This window comes from Ursus arctos, unplaced genomic scaffold, assembly GCF_023065955.2.
Source record: "Ursus arctos isolate Adak ecotype North America unplaced genomic scaffold, UrsArc2.0 scaffold_37, whole genome shotgun sequence".
Taxonomy (NCBI): Eukaryota; Metazoa; Chordata; class Mammalia; order Carnivora; family Ursidae; genus Ursus; species Ursus arctos.
This window is the reverse complement of record NW_026623053.1, coordinates 19,654,473-19,675,325: the sequence shown is the minus strand read 5'-3', so window position 1 is coordinate 19,675,325 and position 20,853 is coordinate 19,654,473. Positions and strand designations below refer to the sequence as shown.

Sequence of the window (20,853 nt, the reverse complement as noted above, 5' to 3'; positions counted from 1 at the left end):
TAAGATATAGCAAAAAGGAAGCTAGGGGAATAAATATGCAGATCCACTCTTTTCTCACTCTGTGATCACCTATCCTTGGTCCTCCGGGCCAAACTCAACCAAAGCCAGAGGGTAAGGGACCACATTAACTCTATTTATTAAAGTTCAGCCTCCTTGGACACATCGCAGGATATAAAAAGGTAAATAATAGATCTGGATGGGGCAAATATCCAGCACAGTAATACTACGTCTGAGGTCTATTTAGTACATTTTCCCTTCCAAGTATAGTATATTAGTTTATTAATTTTTTTCAAAGATTATTTTGTTGAAATATTTGCCTATCAATATTTACTAAGCTTCTATTACAACAGTAAACAAAGACGAGCTCCCAAAGGAGCTGACAGCCAAGAAGGCGTGAAAGAAAGGTAACTATGTAAACTGAAAGGCAATTTAATTAGGCTAGAAGTATGACTAAACTGCTGTAAGTTTACAAGGGGGGAGGGGAGTAACTAACCTGCTTACGAAAGCCAAAAAGGCACTAGAGAGGAAGTGATATTTGTTTGAACAGTCATGAAGCATGAATAGAAGATTTTCCAGGCAGGGTGGCTGGGAAAGTCAGAGAGTGCATTTCTAACAGAAGGGACACTAGGTAAAGTCAGGGATGTGTGAAAAGGCAGGTATACTTTGTGCAGGGTTTGGTAAGAGGTTCTGAATTGTTGATTATGCAGGGCATGCTCTGGAGCTCTGGGAGGTAAAAATGGAAGCACTGATTAGGTACTTGTCATAATTCTAGGACTCTGGAATTTGTTCTATACTTAAGAATTGCTTTCAGTGTCATTTTAAGTAAGAAATTAGAGATTAGTAGCCATGTGGACTACAGATGGGGTAACAGTGGCTCTGAACCCCAACTCAAATCGGTATTTACTTATTCCATCCTTCTGAGGCTCTGAGTTGCTCTGATACTATACAGAACAGCCTTTTTGTTTTCGACTATGATTGCGACATGATCAATTCAGTGCAATTTTAGTGTGTGCTATCTGAAACCGTGGTTGTTCAAACAGTATAAGAGAGCCTGTTAGAAAAGAACAGCCCAGACAGTTCTGTTAGCAGGCGCACTTTCTGATAAGTATCACTATGGCTGTGCGAGATAAAAACTGGCAAGAGCAAACCATACAGATTTGGCCCTATATGGTTCATATAAGTCCCGAGTGCCAATTTTCATAGAAACTTAAATTAATCCTTCCTCTACTGCCTTGTCCAATTAACTGTTCTCCAATTAACTTCAAAACAAAATAAGATTTCCAATAAAAGACTTCAGGGCACAACCTAAATTTGGGTGGCATTTACAAATTACTTCCCCTTCCCTGCCTGATTATGATCAGATCAAACTGTGAATGAACCATTCTGAATTATTGAATGTAATGAACCAAAGAAATAGAAATGTGCCGGTGGGGATAAAAGTTCATTCTCCTGAGGTCTTTCTATATTTCTATCCTGTGTGATGTTTCTCAGATCAGTGCTTAAAAGAATATCTCAAAAATAGCAAGTACTTTAGTCCTTTGTCTGAAATACGCTTTTTCCTTAAACTCCCGTTCGTCTCCATCTTGGCCACCAAACAGACTGACATCTGAGGGCACCAATACATAATGCTGTTTGATAATATTCAAGAAATGTGTAACAGAGCATCCTTGATACTTAAAGGCTGTTTGTTTTTGCCTAAAACAGCCCTTCTCCAATCCCCATGTCTACCCCCACCCCCACAGTAAAATCATTTTCTTCATTCTTGGCTTATTCGCCTAGCCATTCCACCCCATCCCCACCTTATGTGCCTTCGTATTTACCTCAGAACACTTAGCATATCAATACAACAATTATTTACCCACATTTCTCACTCCCTTCCTAGACTGTGACTCCTTAATCTCAGGAACTATTTCTAACATACCTTTGTAACACCAGAAAGCAGTAAATGAGTATATGATAAATTGAAGGGACCTTTACCATAAACAGCAACCGCTGAAATAATATGCAACTTATTTTTCTAGTCTTAATCATACTGCCAAATTCTCACCCCAAGAAATCAATCAAGAGTAGCACCACTGAAAGAGAACTGGAGTATGAAGCTGAGTTGCTCTAAATCATAATGACTCAGAGATTGGAATATATTTCCCCTCAACTCCAAGCTAGTATCTTGCATATTGGACTCCAAATTCTCCTCCAAATAGACTTTTAGCCTGCCATTCATTTCAACTGCGGTTCTCATTTTGGTTGCCACATCTCCTTGAACCTAAGAAGTACTTGTATAACCCTAAAACTAAAAGATCTTTATTTTTTTAAAGTTACAACTACCAGTTGGAAGTAAACCAACTATAGTAAAAACATCTGAACAAAATACAAAAAGGCAATTCCCTAAAAACACTGAAAATTAGTAAGTAGACTGAAAAGGATAGTCAAAACTTAAAGTCACCAGTACAGTAGTTTCCTAGAACTACACCGCCCCCACTCCACCCCCACTGCCCCCTTCACCTGTTACAGATTGAATTGTGTCCCTCCAAAAAATATGTTGGGGTCCTAACCCCTAGTACTTAAATGTGACCTTATTTGGATATAGTGTCCTTTCAGAGATGATCAAGTTAAAATGAGGTCATTAGGGTGGTCCCTAATCCAATATGGACCGATATCCTTATAAAAGGAGAAAATTGATCACAGAGACAAGAACAAGGAAAAGTGGATCCTAGAAGCCAAAGAGTGTGTGTGTCCCCGGCGGGCAGGGGTGGGGGGTTCCTGTAAAGTAGAGAGATGGAGATGGGAATTCTCTAATTCTATGATCCAGCACAAGTTCTAGGCTACCCCTGCATGCATGTGTTATATGCACAATACAAACCCAGTTCACTGCAAAGGTTATAAGAGCTGAATCATACAAAACATAATTCACTTATTAAAATAAACCCTGAGTGGCACACACAGAATTTAGTCAAAGCAACAGAGTAAAGGCTTTGAAAACTGAACGGATATTAGAAATCCCACCCACAGAAAGGAAGATAAAATGAATGGTCTAAACTTACCCAGGTTGTAGGTTGAGTACCTCAAAATTTAAGATGGTTGGGGTGAGGAGGTAGAAATCAACATCTTCTGGAGGACAAAAGAACACATGATGTGACATTTGAAATATTATAATAAAAGATACTCAACTTATAAGCATAACACAGTAATTTGATCAACTCTCATTGGAAAAGACAAACAAGCAATTACAATCCCAAGATGACCTAGATATTGAAATCATCAGTCCAATACTTTAAAAGCAGCCATCGTAACTATGTTCATGAAATGTTAGCAGAGAAATTTAGAACTTGATACATGCATGAAAAGTAACAGAAATGCTCAATATTTGGACAATATTCTTAAGCTCTTTAAAAGATTCATTTTTGATGAAAACGAAATGAACATTTTCTGGTGGAGTTGTTCAGTATATGCATGTGATAAACATTTTATGTGTGACAATTCTAATACAGGGAGAAGGATAAAGGGGCCTATGTGATTACAAGCTTCGATGTTTTATTTAAGTATTAACTCTCTATAGACTCTAAAAGGCTAGTTGTATTTTATTTCCTAGCATAGCTGATTAAAAATATGAAGCAATATAGCCAAAAGTAGATATATTAAAATGCTAAGGGGAAAAAGGAAGAACAGGAAAATCTAAAAGAGGGGAGAAATATTAAAATGATGCTTCTAAAGTCAAGCCATATCACTAATTACATTAAACAGAAATGGTCTAAACATACCGATTAAAAGACAGTGTCAGACTGGATTAAAAACATACCCACTCCACAAGAAACTCACTTCAAATATGATGTTAATAGATTAAAAGTAAAAGAAGGGAAAATGCAGCACTAGATAAAACCTGGAATGATTATAGTAATAAAAATAGAGTTCAAATAAAAGAATAAAAAGGGACTTGATGAAAAAAATCCACTCACAAAGATATGGTAGGATAAGACAAAGATGTAATCAGCTTAAATGTGTATTACCTAAAAAACGAGCTTCAAGATACAAAAATGGATAGAAATGATAGAAGAAATAAACTCACAAGTATATGTAGAGGAATCCAACAATCCTCTCTCAATAATGAATACAGCAAAAAGAAAAAAGCAACAAGGATATAGGAGATTTTAGCAATGCTATTCACCAACTTCACCCTAATTGACATTTTATAGAATGATTCACCAAAAACAGCCAAATATACATTCTTTTTAAAGGCACAAGAAACATTCACCAAGATAGATCATAAAAAGCACAGGCCATAAAACAAATCTTAACAAATCTGAAGAATTAAAATCTTAGGAAAGTATGTTCTCTAATAACAGAATTAAAATGAAAATCTTCAAAATAACACAACACTTAATAATATCCCAACAGAAATCCCAGGAAACTTTTTTTTTTTTAAGATATTGACAAGCAAATTCGAAAATTTATATAGAAAGGGAAAAACACTAGAATAGCCAAAACAACTCTGCAAGGGAACAAAGTTAGAGAACACACACTAATTTAAAATAACATGAGTCCAAGAGAAAGTCTCAATTAAAAACTATTTTGAACCAAATGAAAATATGGCATACTAAAATTTGTGGGATATAGCCAAATCAGTGCTTAGAATATTTATTACGTAAGTGTTTAATTTAAAAACTTACTGTAAACCTGTAATAAATCAATAGTGTCATTCGCAAAAGGATACACAGTTCAGTGTAAATGAATAGTCTAGAAATTCACCCATGCAAATAAGAAAAATTGAATTTTAACAGAAGCACAGAGGTAATAGGGAAAAAAATAAACTTTTCAAAAAATAGAGAATAAATCGATAAATGCAAGAAACAAATAAAACAAACTTCAACCCACCCCTCATATCATATACAAAACAATTCTAAATGCATCATAAATCAAAATTTAAAACCTACAACAATGAAACTTCCAGAAAAATGGAGCAGAAATTCTTTGTGATCTTGGGTTAGGTAAAGTGTTTTTAAATACATTAAAATCATGATTCATAAGAGAAAAAAAGATAAATTTAACTTCATCAAAACCAAAAGTTCTGTTCTGTGAAAGACACTGTCAAGAGAACGAAAAGATAAGCCATGAAAGTGGGAGAAAATATTTGCAAATCACATTTGACAAAGGATGTAGAACATAAGAACCTTCCAAACTCAATAAGAAAACAAACCAAAAAAATGGGCAAAATATTTGAATAGATATTTGCCATCTGTAGTTCTTCTTCGATGGAAGTAAGTACATGGAAAGAAGTTCAACATCATTAGTCATTAAACGCAAATTAAAACAAGATAGGACTACACACCTACTAGAAAGATGAAACTGAAACAACAAAATGTTAGTGAGAATGCAGAGCAACTAGAATATTCAAACATTTCCAGTGAAAATTAAGCGGTACATTCACTTTAGAAAACAGTTTGTCAACTTCCTATAAAGTTAAGAATGTATAACTTATGACACAGTGATCATACTTCCAGATATTTATTTACCCAAAAGAAATCGAAATAGTGACATCAAAACTTGTATCATTAATTTTTAGAACTTCATGTTTTCCTGATGCCTCAATATCCCCCCAAGAAGGCTATGAGCACTCCACCCAGGTATACCAAGAAGATAAGGCTGGTCCTTGCTGCTGCAAGTCCCCTGGGTTACCCTCCTCTGGCTACGACCTAGTGGCATTCAAGCACACCAATGAAGTCCCTCATACCTTTGCTGGGAACTCCACCCTGACTGCTCAATAAAGGCATTTGCCCACAAGTCCTCAACTCTCTCAGCTCTCCACTTGCTTGGTTGAACCCATTCCCTAGAAGCTCTTTGTGACCCTCCATTTCCCTCTTCTAGGACCTAAGAGTATAGACCTTGAAGTTCATATGCCTGAGTTTAATTTCTGTGACCATGTTGGAATGACCCTTAAAGGCCCCAGGAGGGGAACTTACTGCCCCATTTACAACACAAGAAGTTTACAGCAACTTTCTTCATAATCAGTCAAAACTGGAAACAACCCTATTATCTTTCAACTGATGAAGAAAAATGAAAAAATAAAAAGAAACAAATTGACACAACAGCATAAATAAATCTGTAATATACTAAGTAAGGGAAGCCAGAATCAAAAAACCTTATACTATATGATTCCACTTATAGGACATTCTGGACAAGGTAAAACTACACAGACAGAATAGATCATTTGTTGCCAGGAGTTAGGGACAGCATGAGGAAATAATTTGGGGAAATAAGAGTCTTCTATACCTTGATGGTAGTAGTTAAGGACTCTGTCCATTTGTTATAATTCTTAGAACTGTACATCAAAATCAATTCAGTTTATTGTGTTAATTCAAAAAATATAAATTTTAAAAAGCATTTTAAAGTTAAGGTTTCCAGAGTCTTCTATTGCTCTCAGCAAATGGGTGAAGTATGGAACTATTAGGATATCAACAATAATTGATCTCTATGACTATTCATGACTTAACAAAAATATATTAAGACTCTTAAATAGGTTTTTCTATATAACATTTTGACAGCAAGTAGTCTTGTATGTGTATGTAGAAATACTGCTCTTCCCCACCTTAACACCATTTGGAAGACAGATGGCAAATTCTAGAACTGCAAAGCTCTTGTATTCTTATCCAAAGACAAGAACATAAAAAGAACTAGATAGTGTGATCTATTAAAAAAATAATAATACATATATTTGATCACTGAGATGACAAAAATATAATTCTCATATATATTTGGTCCTTCAGATGATAAAAATCTAGTTTTCATATATATTTGGTCTTGGTCCACAGCTCCTGGTTCACAGCTCCCCAAACCATTGGAATTTCCTGTGATAAGAGCATGAAGTTGTCTTTTGCTAGTTTTCTGAGGTGACTTTTGGACCCCACTCAAAGGCAGAAACTGGTTGCCCAGGAGGACCCACAATGTGATTACAGGGGTGGAACTTTCAGCCCTAGCTCCACTCCCAGAGAGGGGAGATGTGCTGGACTTAGTCAAGCATGACTGTGTAAGGAAGCCTCTGTAAAAAAAAAAAAAAAAAAAAAAAAAGGAGGGAGTTCAGAGAGCTTTTAGGTTGGTGAACACGCACGGAGGTGCTGGGAGAGTGGTATGCCTAGAAAGGGCATGGAAGCTCCACACCCTTTCTCCATACCTTGCCCCACATATTCCTTCTTCTGGCTGTTGATTCATATCTTACTATGTCCTTTAATAAACTGGTAAAGCTAACTGCTTCCCCAAGTTCTGTGAGCAGCTCTAGCAAATTAATCAAATCCGAGGAAGAGGATGTTGGAACATCCAATCTGTAGCCAGTTGGTCAAAAGCACGGGTAACAACCTGTGGCTTGCAACTTCTGAGGTTGGAGGTAGAGGGAAGGACTGAGCCCTTAGCCTGTAGAATCTGATGCTATCTTCTGATAAATAGTTCAACTCAATCCTGACACTATCAGATACACAGCTGGTGTTCAAGAATTGCTTTGTGGAGGAAAACCCTCCCCACCCTGAGGAATCTCGAAGAACTTATAGAACTCCTACTCTATTTCTTTTATTGTTGTTGTTAATTTAACTAACATTTATTTCGAGTACATAGTGTGATTGCTGATACTTTTACAAGTTCAATTTTTTTAATTTAAATTTAATTAGTATAGTGTATTATTAGCTTCAGAGATAGAGTTCAGTGATCCTATTCTATTTCTGAATGAAAGTTCTTTCTGCTTATCCCCATTCATTCAAAAGCTCTAAAGAATTTCCATTTGTTCTAAGGAAGAGTCCATTTTCTCTCTTCTACCCCCTTGACATGAGAAGGACAAAGTAGATAAACAGATATGTAGACTCCTTGTACAAACAAAACAAACTTAAGCAGTCTTATTTTAAAGATTAAAGGAAAATAGGCAGTGTTAATTTAAGATATTCAGCAGTTTGCATTCAACTAAATGGGTTAGGTAAATACTTGCAAAGTGTTTACTATGATGAGTGTTTGCTATTGTGTATTATAATTATCTTATTTAAATAAAAGTATCCCAATAGAGATATTGGGATAGCAAAATTAGGATAATAAATTCAGTTGTGATTCTGGCTCTGATGTTTCCTGAGTCTCTGGTACTTTGATATTGATCTGAAGAGCCTTAAATGTGATGAGTAAATGTAAATAAGAGAATTGTTTGCACTACCTGGAAGTTGAAATCAAAAAGTACATTCTATCACATAAAGATGAAAAAGTTAGCAAATATCTCTTTGCTTTGGTATCTGATTGTGCAGCAATAGGGATACTGTACTATGCAGAGCTACAATTAAGACTTACTATTTCTCCCTAATGGTAACAGTCCACATAATTCAACAGAAAACAGGTTATATGGTTGATATTCATTAAAACTTTTTCCATTATTTGTGTACAATGAGAGTGGTTGATAGCTAAGATGAGGCTACTTGTACACCAGTAAAATCCTGACATACAGCTACAAATGGAGTCAAACAACAAAAACAAAAAACCCTTGGGTAAAATATAGGCCTCCATCATCACAAAGTTAATGAAATGACGGATTTATCTAAATGCATCTGTTCTGGCTGCAGTTTGGCACCTCTGATAATTTTCTGTTCCAATTTAAATATCAAAGGGGCTTCAAAGACAGAAGCAGGGAGTCCAAGAATATGGTAGTTTAGAGGCCAAGGAGTAAGGGGTGAATTTCAGCCTGAGCCAAAAAGAATGGGTCCAGAGACTACCAGAAGATGAACAGAGGACCCTAACTTCTTCTTTGCTACTTTTGAGGAAGGGGATTACTGAATGCCTGAAGTATCCCCACAGGATTTTACCCTCCTGTCCATGTTTCCCCAACCCCCCGACCACCACCACCACATAACTTTAGTCCACGACCCACACCCTCTATCTGCCTTTTCAGAGATCAGGAGGTGAGCAAAGGATTGGTGCCAGTTGCCAACTGTTTGTGGGCAAGTTCACATTATTGCTGTTTTCCATATATTGCTAAATTCGGAAGACTAAAAGAATGCAAGTTTTTTGACACACAAATCTGACAAGTACATAATGCATAGAAGTTATTGTGGAGGTCTTAGACTTCCACGTAAGAATGCCAAATTTTAATCTTAGGAGAACCTACCATGCTATACTAAGCACTAGAGAGTTTAAAATCTAGCAGAGGAGAAGATCCTCAAATAATTACATATATATTTTACTGAATTATAGTTGTGGCAGTGCTAAAACACTGTGTAATGCTTGCTTTTTATCCCCTGTCACAAAGTGGATCTTTCTCATGTAAAGTCAATCTAAACCCATAAAGCACAAGCAGGGGGGAAAAAATCCTATGGCTTCAGATATTTTCCAACACCTGTCTTATAAAAGCATAAATGTCCCATGGGTTCAATAGTGGGTATTTGAACACTCCTTCGAGGCTTATTTTTATTTGAGAGCAGATTGCTGCTGTTGAGCGACTATAGCAGGCATATGAAAACAAACTCTCTAGCTCTTACGGACTCCTTCTAAGCTTCTTTTTGGAAATGTCTCTCTGCCCCACATAGAATAAACACGCAGTCTTCTGTTGCAAATAACCTTAGAAATATCGTATTACTCCAATCCTGTTAAGTCTGCTATGATCTAGTTTGAGAGTTCATCTAACCCCTAGACTCAGAACTAAAAAGCCCCTCTCCTCAGAAGAAAGAAAAAAGAAAGTCTGACAGCTGGGACTTCATTCGAGTTTCTGAAAGTGTGCCTGAAGCAGATGAGCCCCGATACATCCGCAGAATATCTATACAGCCATTAAATCTAAGAGCTAAAAATTCCACACAGCAACACAGAAAAGGAATCTTCCCAGAGAGGGTAAGCTTCACAAATACAGGGCTTTGCTAAATTGCTCCCTGAGTTTTGCAAATCAGGCTCTCCAAACTCCAGAACTTTTTATCATCGGTGACTATCTGCATTTCTGCCTTTTCCTTCAGGCGTACCAACACACTGAGACAGTGTTACAGTCAACACATCTGTTCAACCAAGGCAGGAGCAGCAATTGAGGGAGACATACCTAACTAAAGGAAACTGCATTTTTACGTAATTACCCGTGGTTTTGTAACGGTGTAAGTTTTATGATAGTCATCTTATAGATTTATATTGCTACATGGGGTGTCATTCTGAATTATTGCTAGATTAATAAAACCACAAGACCAGGTTTAAGTGGAAGGTTTATGAAAAGTGTTTATGACAGGATCAGTCAGGCTTCAGGCAGGATTAAACTTAAAACTTTTTACGGTTTGGGACTGAATTGCTTAATGAACCAATCAGCACTTTATTTTCCGCCTTCAGCCATACATTTTTTAAAAAGGATTCTCAGCCATTAATCATCAGTTTAGACTCCCACAGGTACTAAATATAAACACGTGTGAAACCTAACCCCTCATGAAGGAAAAAAAGACCTCAACTTTGTGTCTCAAAGGAAAAAAGATCTGAGAAAAATATCGGCCTAATTCTTCGAACATGTTCCTGGGATTTGAAGCATCATTTTCTCTATAATAAGTTTTTAGGACCAAAAACTCAAGTTTGGTCATGAGAATGTTCATATCCCCAAAGATAAAATTTGAGTTTTTGATAATTGCTCTCTTTAAGGCGGATCAAAAGCAATTAGTAGGATATTCCCTAATCGGCACTTTTAGAAGTACACTGTTTCTGGCAACTGAAGTGCCCAAATGGCAGAATGGAAGAACACTTTTATCGCAAATATTGCAGGACCTAACAAAAATCAATTTTTAAAAGTAGTTAGCATATTGAGGAACTTATTAATCTCTACAGTCCAGAAGAGAGGGGGAGTAAGAATAGTTTTTAAAGATCTTTAAAGAATAATACATGGGGTATGACAGAATTCTAACATTTCTGATTGTATGGATTTCAACAAACAATAGGATAAATAATGTTCTTTAAAATGAATCCTCTGCCTACTTTAAAAGTGTTTCATGGCAAAGCTGTCCTATGTGAAAATGTTGAACCTACCCCACAGTTGACTAAAGCATCCCTTAAATATTTAAAATGCAATATATAGAAAGCCATAATTCTCAAAAATTAAAATTTTATGAATATAAATCAATATCTTGTAATCAATGGGATGTTCTATTTATAGAGCATTTTAGGTCTATCAGTAGCTTCACTATACCCTATAATTTTATCTTCACAAAAGATGAGAGAAGTAAATCTCAAGGTCAAGTGACTCATCCAACACCCCAAAGATAGTGGCAAAGCTGAGATTTGAGCATATTATCTTTGGACTATAAATCTGGGGGGGGGGGTGTTGTACCTTATTCAATATCCCCTACTGTAAAGGACTCCTAGATTTGTTACTTGAAAAGTTATGCTTAGCCTCAGGTGCTAAGTAAATGAATATGCTTTATCCACCTGGATCTCTATGTGTTGAAAGAATACTGGGCTTGGGAGTCAAAACAAATTCAGATCCTATTACTACAATTTACTGCTTATGGGCAACTCATTTTGCCTTTCCAAACTTGTTTCTATAAATAAAAGATCCATAAAATGTAATAAAAAATGTGCTATGAGTCTAATGAGTAACTGTTAAAGATGGTAGAAATATTAAACCTGCATTATCTGTATCTAATTCAATCCACCTCTCCAAAAGCAGCTAATACCACACTTTGTTTACACCTGGTACCTAAATGCTTCTAAGCATGCCAGTTTCCACACACAAAAGCATCTAAGCTCTTTAATTCAGTGAAATAACTACATGTTTTGAATAATGAATTCAATTACTATTTTGCTGTTTGAATTACCAATATGAATGTACTGACTAGTCAGTAACCTATATTCTAGTAACAAAGAAGTTTCTCACTTCTTTAAAATGTAGTAAGAGGCTAAAGAAAATCTGGGCCATTCAGAAACTTTAACAATTTTCTCTATAGGAGCATTTGTTAGAGCCCCGTCCCCCCCAAAAGAAAGCCAAAATATGAATTCAAGTTATAAAAACATGAGAACAAAATATGAATTCAAGAAGATCTAGAAAGTTGAGGAACAAAAAGATGTGTAATATCCATAGTGGAAGAAAACATTTATGGGCTTACATTGTATCAGGCAACCTGCTGAGCCAGTTTCAATCGTTCTCTGTTGGAACCCCACACAATTCCTGTGGGAATATTATTATAGTTCCTATTCCACAGCTGATGCTTCCAGAGCTAAAATGCTGTGTTTATGGCACACAGCTCAGAAGGGCAGAGTTGATACCCACCCCATTTCTATCCACCATACACTAGAAGAGACAGTTTCCTTCCCTTGCTGTCCCATCCCTCTCCCTCCGATCCTCTATTTCCTTCTCCTTTCCCAGGTTCTTTTGGTGTTCTGGTTTTGCATCCCATCCTTCTCTTCTGAAGAAATTGTCTTATTACTATATTTTAGTACATATCCCCATTATATGCAAGACATATATGCCCAATATATACCCTTGTTATGTGCTAAATATATATCCAATACACACACACACCCCTAGTATACACACCTAGTATGTATCCAGTATTAACATTTTTTATACCCCTTGGCTTCATAAAAGAGTGATAAAAACAAGATCGTCCTTGTTTCTATATAAATATCCTCATCCCACCATGATTTGAGGGAAGTGTAGATAGTGACTTGACTATTCAGTTCATTAAAAAATGACGAGTCCCATTTATTAAGCTACTCTGTAAGCCAGATACAGGCCCAATCCACTTGTAGAGAAAGTCTGCACAGACACATCTATTACCCACACCTGCATTCAGTTCCTCAAACATGTCAATCTCCTCCTTAAAGACCCTTGACTCTGCTTGAAGACTCTCTTCAACATCTAGACCTTATTTTAAATGTTACAGCCTCAGAAAGGTCTTCCCTGATCTTACGATCTAAAGAATTTCCCCAATTATTTTCACTCAGAACAATGTTTATTCTCATTGCAACCTTTCAGTGTGTAACTGCTTATTAACCTCTCCACTTATTATTGTCCTATAAGACAACAAGGACCAAATTTTTCAAGATGTTGTACAACTAAACTCTTTATCTACATCCTAAACAGTTCCAACGCTCCATATTGAACACCTTTTCCATTCAGCAGTTTCTCCCCTCTCCTCTTTCCTTAGTCCCTGGTTACGACCAATCTGCATTCTGTCTGTGTAGACCTATCTATTCTAGATATTTTACATAAAAAGAATCGTAGGATATGTGACTTTTCTTACCCAGCTTCTTTCACTTAGCATCATGTGTTGATGGTTCAGCCACATCGTAGTACGCATCAGCACTTTCTACATTTTATAAATATTCCGTTGTATGTATATACCACATTTGTTTACCCATTCAACGATTGATGGACATTTGTGTCGTCTGACTATTACGAATTTTTTTTTAAGTATGTTAGAGTCACATGTTGAAATATTTCCAGATTTAGTGATAGGCTATCTAGACTTTTCCTTAAAACACCTCATTCAAAAAAAAAAAAAGGGGGGGGGGGATATAGATGAAACAAGATTGGAAATTAGTACAGAGGGGTTAATTACACTGTTCTATTTTTATATATGATTAAATAACTCCATAATTAAGAATTTTTTAAAGATTGGAAAACAATATCTGGATTAGACTCTTATTTTTATAAGATGTACATTCTAGTATGCCTCTCATCCTCATCCCCTCAAAAAATGTCATATGCAGAATGAATGCCATGGCTGGCTAGTGGAGGAGAGGAGTCTGGGAAGTTAATAAATACTGACTACAGTCTGTTGGGGAAATAGAATTAAAAACAAATTTTCCTTTCCACCCAGAAAATCTCTCCACAAAAGTAGAAGAGAAAGAAAACAATTTAAAATTGAATAATCATTAAGCCAGAATGTGATATGTACTTCAGGCAATCTGCTAAGATTGTGAAGACACAAGAGAAATCTCACCCTTCAGATAGCCATGCAGATACAACTCACTAGAAGAAAAACAACTAGTTCTCAAGAGGATCTGACCCAACCATTTGCACACATAGTTCATCCCAAATTCACTTGGTAGTTGGGGTGACCATCTGTATTAGCTAAACTGGCTTTATCCAAAGGAAAAATTTCTCGTATCTTTTCATAGAGATGTAATTTTGCAACGTGGAGGAAGTGACCACCAAAGTTAGGCTTCTACCGTCTCACAGAGCCTGGGAGAGTGGAGCGATATCTCCCCTGATTATATTTCAAAGATATAGTTCCCAGGTGTTTGTTAGAGGCCTATTTGGTTTTGTAAAGGTTTTACAGAGTTTCAAAGAGATGAAGAACGAAGTTTACAAGTTTTCTAAAGTAAATGTTTTAAGAAAAGGTGGGGGCAGTGAGGGGCTCTTATTTTCAAACTGGAGAATTGAGCCTATTATTTTTCATTTGTATTTGCCGCCATAAGCCCTTTGTAGAAAAAGACGTAAGAAATAACAGGTTATTTCATTGTAAATCACCACAATAGTGTTTTGTCCCCAAAACCTGTGTTTTGCTTACATTAAGAGTATGCTTACATTAAGTCTGCTTACATTAAGAGTATGTCCAAGAATAAGGAAATAAATCTATAGTTTGCATGACATGCATGTGACAAAGTGCAATGAAGTACATCTTCTCAAATTTTAATATGCATTTGAATCACATGGAGATCTTGTAAAAACAGATTTTTGACTCATTAAGTCTGGGGTTGGGCCTGACATTCTGCAGGTCTAACAAGCTCTGATGCTGATCTGCTACCGTGCACTGTCAAGGCTCTATGTCAGTTATTCAAGTTGAGTCTCCAAACCAGCAGCATCAGCTTCACCCCGGAACTTAGAAATGCAAATTCCTAGGCCAGGTCTCAGACTACTGATTCAGAAACTATTCTGAATTATAATACTCTCTTCTGGTGTTATAATGTGATAACTTCTGCTATAGACTGATGATTCTCATATTTAAATGTACACTGGAATAATTTGGGAAGTTTAAAAAAAAAAAACAAAAAACCCTGTGTCTACCCCAAGAGATTGGCATGGCAAATGGCCTAGGAATTTTTAGATCTCCGCAGGTGATTCTAATATGCAGCAAAGTTTGAGAACCACTGAACAAGAAAGTGAGTTCTACACAAGCAGGGATTTTTTTCTGGTCATTGCTGAAACCCAAGTACCTAGAACAATGTCTGGCACCAGTTGACATCCCATAAATATTTACTGAATGAATAAAAGGAGGAGCAGAAAAACAAACCCCCAAGTTACTCTAAAAATAGACTGCCTGATGATGTACAGAGGAAATATCATATTTGTCATCTTTCTCTAGTGGGAAATCTGTTTTTTCCAGCTTAGAACATAATGTAGACATGATCTTTCCCATCAAATATATTTGAAATACCCTATCATCATCACAGCAAAGTTCTGGGGCCAGAAAACAGACTCAAACCTTGCAGTTTTGAAACAACAACACTTAGAACATGAGAACTAAATATAGCTCTTAAATATAAAAAATAAAGCATCAGCTTGGCAAGTTGTAGAGAATACTGAAGGAGACATATATGCTATAGCATAGAAACAAAGACTTAGGACACTTTAAATTGCTTCGCAGAGAAGGACAGGATTGTAGATCAAAGCAAAACAAACTATCTTTTGGCCATCCTAGTTCAAAGGTCCTGAGTGGAAAAAAAAATGTAGAAACCCCAAAGCATAGTATTCATAGTTGTATATAAGCATGTACATAGCAAAATATGTAATTTTATAGGGAAGACTCCATCATAATCTCAAAACAGAACATTACTGCAACATTAACTTTTTGCTGCATGGCATGAAAATACATGTCAATATTTGTTGAGATATAATAACAAAGAGCAGGCAAGGAACAGCATACTTTCAAAAGAGTCATTTGTTAATTTCAAATTTATCTGCACTAACTTATCACTCTATGTACTCTCCCATCAAGCCACCACAAAATGTAGGGCATTAAATTAAAAGAGCTCCTCTTCCCCATCGCAGTTTCACAAGGAATGTCTAATATTCAAACCAACAAAGGGCTAATATTTAGAAGGCTTATCCCATGTTCCCATAATGCTTACAGGAATAAAGCCTGCCCAAATACATGGAATCAGCTGCTGAGGCCCAGAAAGTAAGCACAGGAAGTTAATCCCAGGGAAATAAGTGCACTGGGAAGAGACATGAGAAACAGGGACCCCTTTCTTAAAATGGAGTTTAAAATGGCACAATGTATATTAAAAAAAGAAAAAAAAAAGAGGAGAAGAGAAGAGAAAAAGAAGAGAGAAGAAAAAGAAAAAAAGGAGAAAGGAAAAGAAAAGGAAAAGGAAAGGAAAAGAACGGAAAGGAAAAGAAAAGAAAGGAAAAGAAAAGAAAGGAAAAGAAAAGAAAGGAAAAGAAAAGAAAGGAAAAGAAGCCAAGTTCCAGGTCTTAGGATTAAGGAATAAAATCAGTAAAATAAGCCAGAAGGATAAAAATGCTGAGCTACTACACTTACATTTCTTGAATTTCTCTTTATTAAGGCCTCATTGTTCCCAAGGCTAGAGAATGGAGACTGAAATTTCCATTTAAAGGTAAGTGGTCACAGCTGTGAGGGCCATGCAGGAACAGGAAACCACACAACACCTTATCATTTCCATAACTTCAAGGTAATATAAAATAGTCAAAAAAAGGTCCGAAGGATCTTTAAAGGAAAATTAAACTGAACAAAATTAGAAGCTATAAAATAGTTCATTGTAAATATGAGAATTCCTTTTACACAGAGGTAATACCATATTTAAGACTCAATATTAGGAAAATCCAAAACAACAAATTACTTTTAGTCTCGAACAAATTTCCAAGGAAACAAATATTTAGGCTTGTTCTCTCCATTTATTGTTCTTTTGAATTGAGTTTTCTATTTGACTTTCTTCATAACTTGATTTATAAAGACTAAATGTGAAAAAAATCACAACTTCTATAAAATCTTGTATTAAAAAACCTATCTTAAAGAACTTAATGTATGTGTGTGCTCTTTTATTCAGAAAGTAAGCTCAAATCCAGAAGTTCTGTAGAGAAAAGTGGGGCCAGACAGAGCATTTTGCCAATGAACAGCTATATTTGGCACATATGCATATATTTGGTATCTATCTAAACCAGATTATGAAAGAACAGAATGGATTTCCAGGAGAAGCAGAGAGGGAGCAAGATCTGAGGTATCATTGTAGGAAAGAGGCTCTCTACATTTGGCCTGATTAGGTGCACCCTGTTTGGTGTGGGAGGCCCCTGGAAGGGGTGGCCAGCATCCAGAGAACAGAATCTAAGTGCCGGTTGCAGCATAAGCAAGTTACTTGGTATTGTGTGGCATGCCCATGGTTATAACAGTAACTCAACCTACTATGTAAAACTTAAAAGAATGGAATACTTAAATTTATCTGGAAAAAAAAAAATTCATCCTTCAGAGATGTAGCACAAAAGGCACATTTTATAAACTCCTAAGAAAGAGCAGGATACAGGCGTAAGTAACAATCCTGCCCTATGCATCACTGGCCCCTGCCCCACACCCTACTTCCCATCCCCAGAAATAGACTTAACTATAGAAGTAGGAAAAGTTAACACTGGACTCTGGAGAAGAATTCTGTCTACATACCACAAAATTTTAAACAATTCCAAAAAAGTTTCAAGTACACCAAGTGAAATTTAAACCTGTTATAGATACCACATTGCCTAACTGTTCATTCTTTTTATCTTCACTCTAGATAGTGATGTGCCCAGATTCAGAGACACCACCGCTACCTTTATGTATTTCCTAGCCATGTACTCTTAAAGCCAGCAGTGGCAATATAACCAGTTCTGGCCGACAGACAGCAGCAGAAAAGTCTTGCTTTCCTGAGAGAGAGTCTGCCCTTTCCACCTTGATTCCTTCTTTCCTGACCAGGAGTGTATTTAGGCTTCAGCCCTACAGTCTTTGAGTGGCACATACTATAGAAAGTTCCAGTTCTTCAAATTATTAGCACTAAGAAAACATAGCAGAGAAAACTTCATAACACTGGATTTGGCAATGATTAATCTTGGATATGACACCCAAAAGCACAAGCAACAAAATAGCTAAATTAGATTTCCTCAATGGGGCACCTGGGTGGCTCAGTTGGTTAAGTGCCTGCCTTTGGCTCAGGTCATGATTCCAGGGTCCTGGGATCAAGCCCCGCATCAGGCTGCCTCCCCCTCACCCCAGGCTCGTGCTTTCCCTCTCTACCCCCATCCCAAATAAAATCTTAAAAAGAGTTCCTCAAAGTTTTTTGTGCCTTGAATGGATATTATTAAGGAAGTAGAAAGGTAACCCACAGAACGAGAAAATACTGGAAAATCATATCTGATAAAGAATATCAAGAATAAAGAACTCCTACAACTCAAAGAAAACAATCCAAATTTTAGGGGCGCCTGGGTGGCACAGCGGTTAAGCGTCTGCCTTCAGCTCAGGGCGTGATCCCGGCGTTCTGGGATCGAGCCCCACATCAGGCTCCTCTGCTATGAGCCTGCTTCTTCCTTTCCCACTCCCCCTGCTTGTGTTCCCTCTCTCGCTGGCTGTCTCTATCTCTGTCGAATAAATAAATAAAATCTTTAAAAAAAAAAAAAAAAAAAAAGAAAACAATCCAAATTTTAAAAAGAGCAAAAGTTTTGGATAGACTTTTCTCCGATGATACACAAATGGTCAATGAACACATGAAAAGATGCTTAACATAGCTAATCATTAGAGCACTAAAATAAATAAATAAATAAATAAATAAATAAATAAATAAATAAATAAATAAATAAACAAACATCCATTAAAATGGCTACTGTCAAACAGAAAACAACAAGTATTGGTGAGGATGTAGAGAATTCAGAACCTCCTGCTTTGTTGGTGGGAATGTAAAAACGTAAGGCCGCTGTGAAAAAGAGCACTGAGGTTCTTCCAAGAAATAAATAAACCTAGAATCACCATATAATCTATCAATTTCATTCTGGGCATATATCTCAAAGAATTGAACCAGGGTCTCACAGATATTTGCACACCAATGTTCATAGAAACATATTCAAAAAAGCCAAGAAGTGGAAATAACCCCATTCCATCAACAGATGGATGGAGAAAATATGATATATACATACAACGGAATATTATTCAGTCTTAGAAATGAAACTGACACCTGCTAAAATGCAAACCTTGAAATAAGTAAAATAAGCTAAATAAAATAAGCTAGACACAAAAAGACAAATATTGTAGGATACTACTTATGAAGTCCATAGAAGAGTCAAATTCATAGAGACAAAGTAGAATAGTGGTTACCAGAGGCTGGAAAGAAGGGGATGTGGGGAGTTATTGTTTAATGGGTACAGAGTTTTAGTTTAGGATGACAAAAATGTTCTGGAGATAAATAGTTGTGATGGCTACACAATAATGCAAATGTACTTAAGTTGATAAGTGTTTAATACCTAAAATATAATAACTTCTACAACTCAACAAAAAAACTGATTTAAGAAGTAGTCAGAGGATCTGAATAGGCATACAGATGGCCAACAAGCCCATGAAAAGATGTTCAACATCACTCATCAGGAAAATGGAAATCAAAGCTACAATAAGATATCACCTTACACCTATTATGATGGCAATTATCAAAAAGACAAGAACTGACATGTTGGCAAGAACATTGAGAAAAGGGAATGCTCATGCACTGTTGGTGGGAATGGAAATTGGTATAGCCACTGTAGTAAACCATATGGAGGTTTCTCAAAAAAAGAAAAACTAGAACTACTATACAACCCAGCAATTCCACTGCTCAGCTTTTAGCCAAAGAAAACAAAAATGCTAACTTGAAAAGATCTATGTACCCCTACGTTCACTGAAGCATTACTCACAATAGCCAAGATATGGAAACAATCTAAGTGTCCACTGATGAATGAAGATGTGGCACACACTCATGAATATTAGCCATTAAAAAAAAAAAAAAAAACTCACCATTTCTGACAACATGGATGGATCTTGAGGATATTATGCTAAATGAAATAAGTCAGAATGACAAATACTGTATGGTCTCACTTGTGTGAAATATAACAAGAACAAAACTCATGAATACAGAAAACAATAGTGGTTGCCAGGGGTGAAGGGTGTTTGGGGGTGGATCAAATGGGTGAAGAGGACTCAAGAGGTACAAACTTCCAGTTATAAAATAAGTCATGGGGATATAATGTACAGTATGGTGACTAATCAATATTGTATTGCATACTTCAAAGTTGCTAAGAGCAAATCATAAAAGTTCTCAAAGGAAAAAAAATTTTTGTAACTACATATGATAGATGGTAATAGACTTATTGTGATAACCATTTCTCAGTGTATACAAATGCCAAATCATTATAACATTAATTTCAGGTGTACATGTCAATTATGCTTCAATAAAACTAGTTAAAATGGTAAAATTTTATATTTTACCACATTAATTTTTTTCTTGTTAGTACTAGACCTTAGTAGGCCACATTAGATACTCAAATTCCATTACCATTCATGCCCAGGGCCAAAAAAATTAAATCTGCAGCGAGCTAACCTTTTAGATTCATGTGGCTTAAATATAGTCTCTTAATAATTACTGGACACCACTTAGTCTCATATTAGCTCTGGATTTGGTTATTAGGTAAATTTTGACTCTGGCTTTACGTTTCAGAGGCCCAATCTATCACTTCACCCTGGGTAGATAAATAAGGAATGAGGATTCTAAAAGTATATCACCTTTGTTGGGTGAAGATGAAATTACTGTAAATTCAACAGTCAAAAAAAATGTAATTAAAGAGGAAAAATACTGGACCTCCAAAAGCATTGTCTCTTTTAAATCATGCCAACTAGGAAATCAAGGAAAACTAAAGCAATATAAGAATGGACTTCAGTC

General features: G+C 36.2%; 1 long non-coding RNA gene across 1 annotated transcript in view; it reads right to left on the bottom strand.

The window, feature by feature from the left end:
• The window catches only part of LOC113266161 (uncharacterized), a 454,130-nt gene that overhangs the window by 151,260 nt on the left and 282,017 nt on the right, over positions 1 to 20,853 (bottom strand). Inside the window, exon 4 of the long non-coding RNA XR_008957144.1 lies at positions 3,042 to 3,108. This is a non-coding gene — a long non-coding RNA (uncharacterized LOC113266161). The remainder of the gene's footprint in view (positions 1 to 3,041; positions 3,109 to 20,853) is intronic.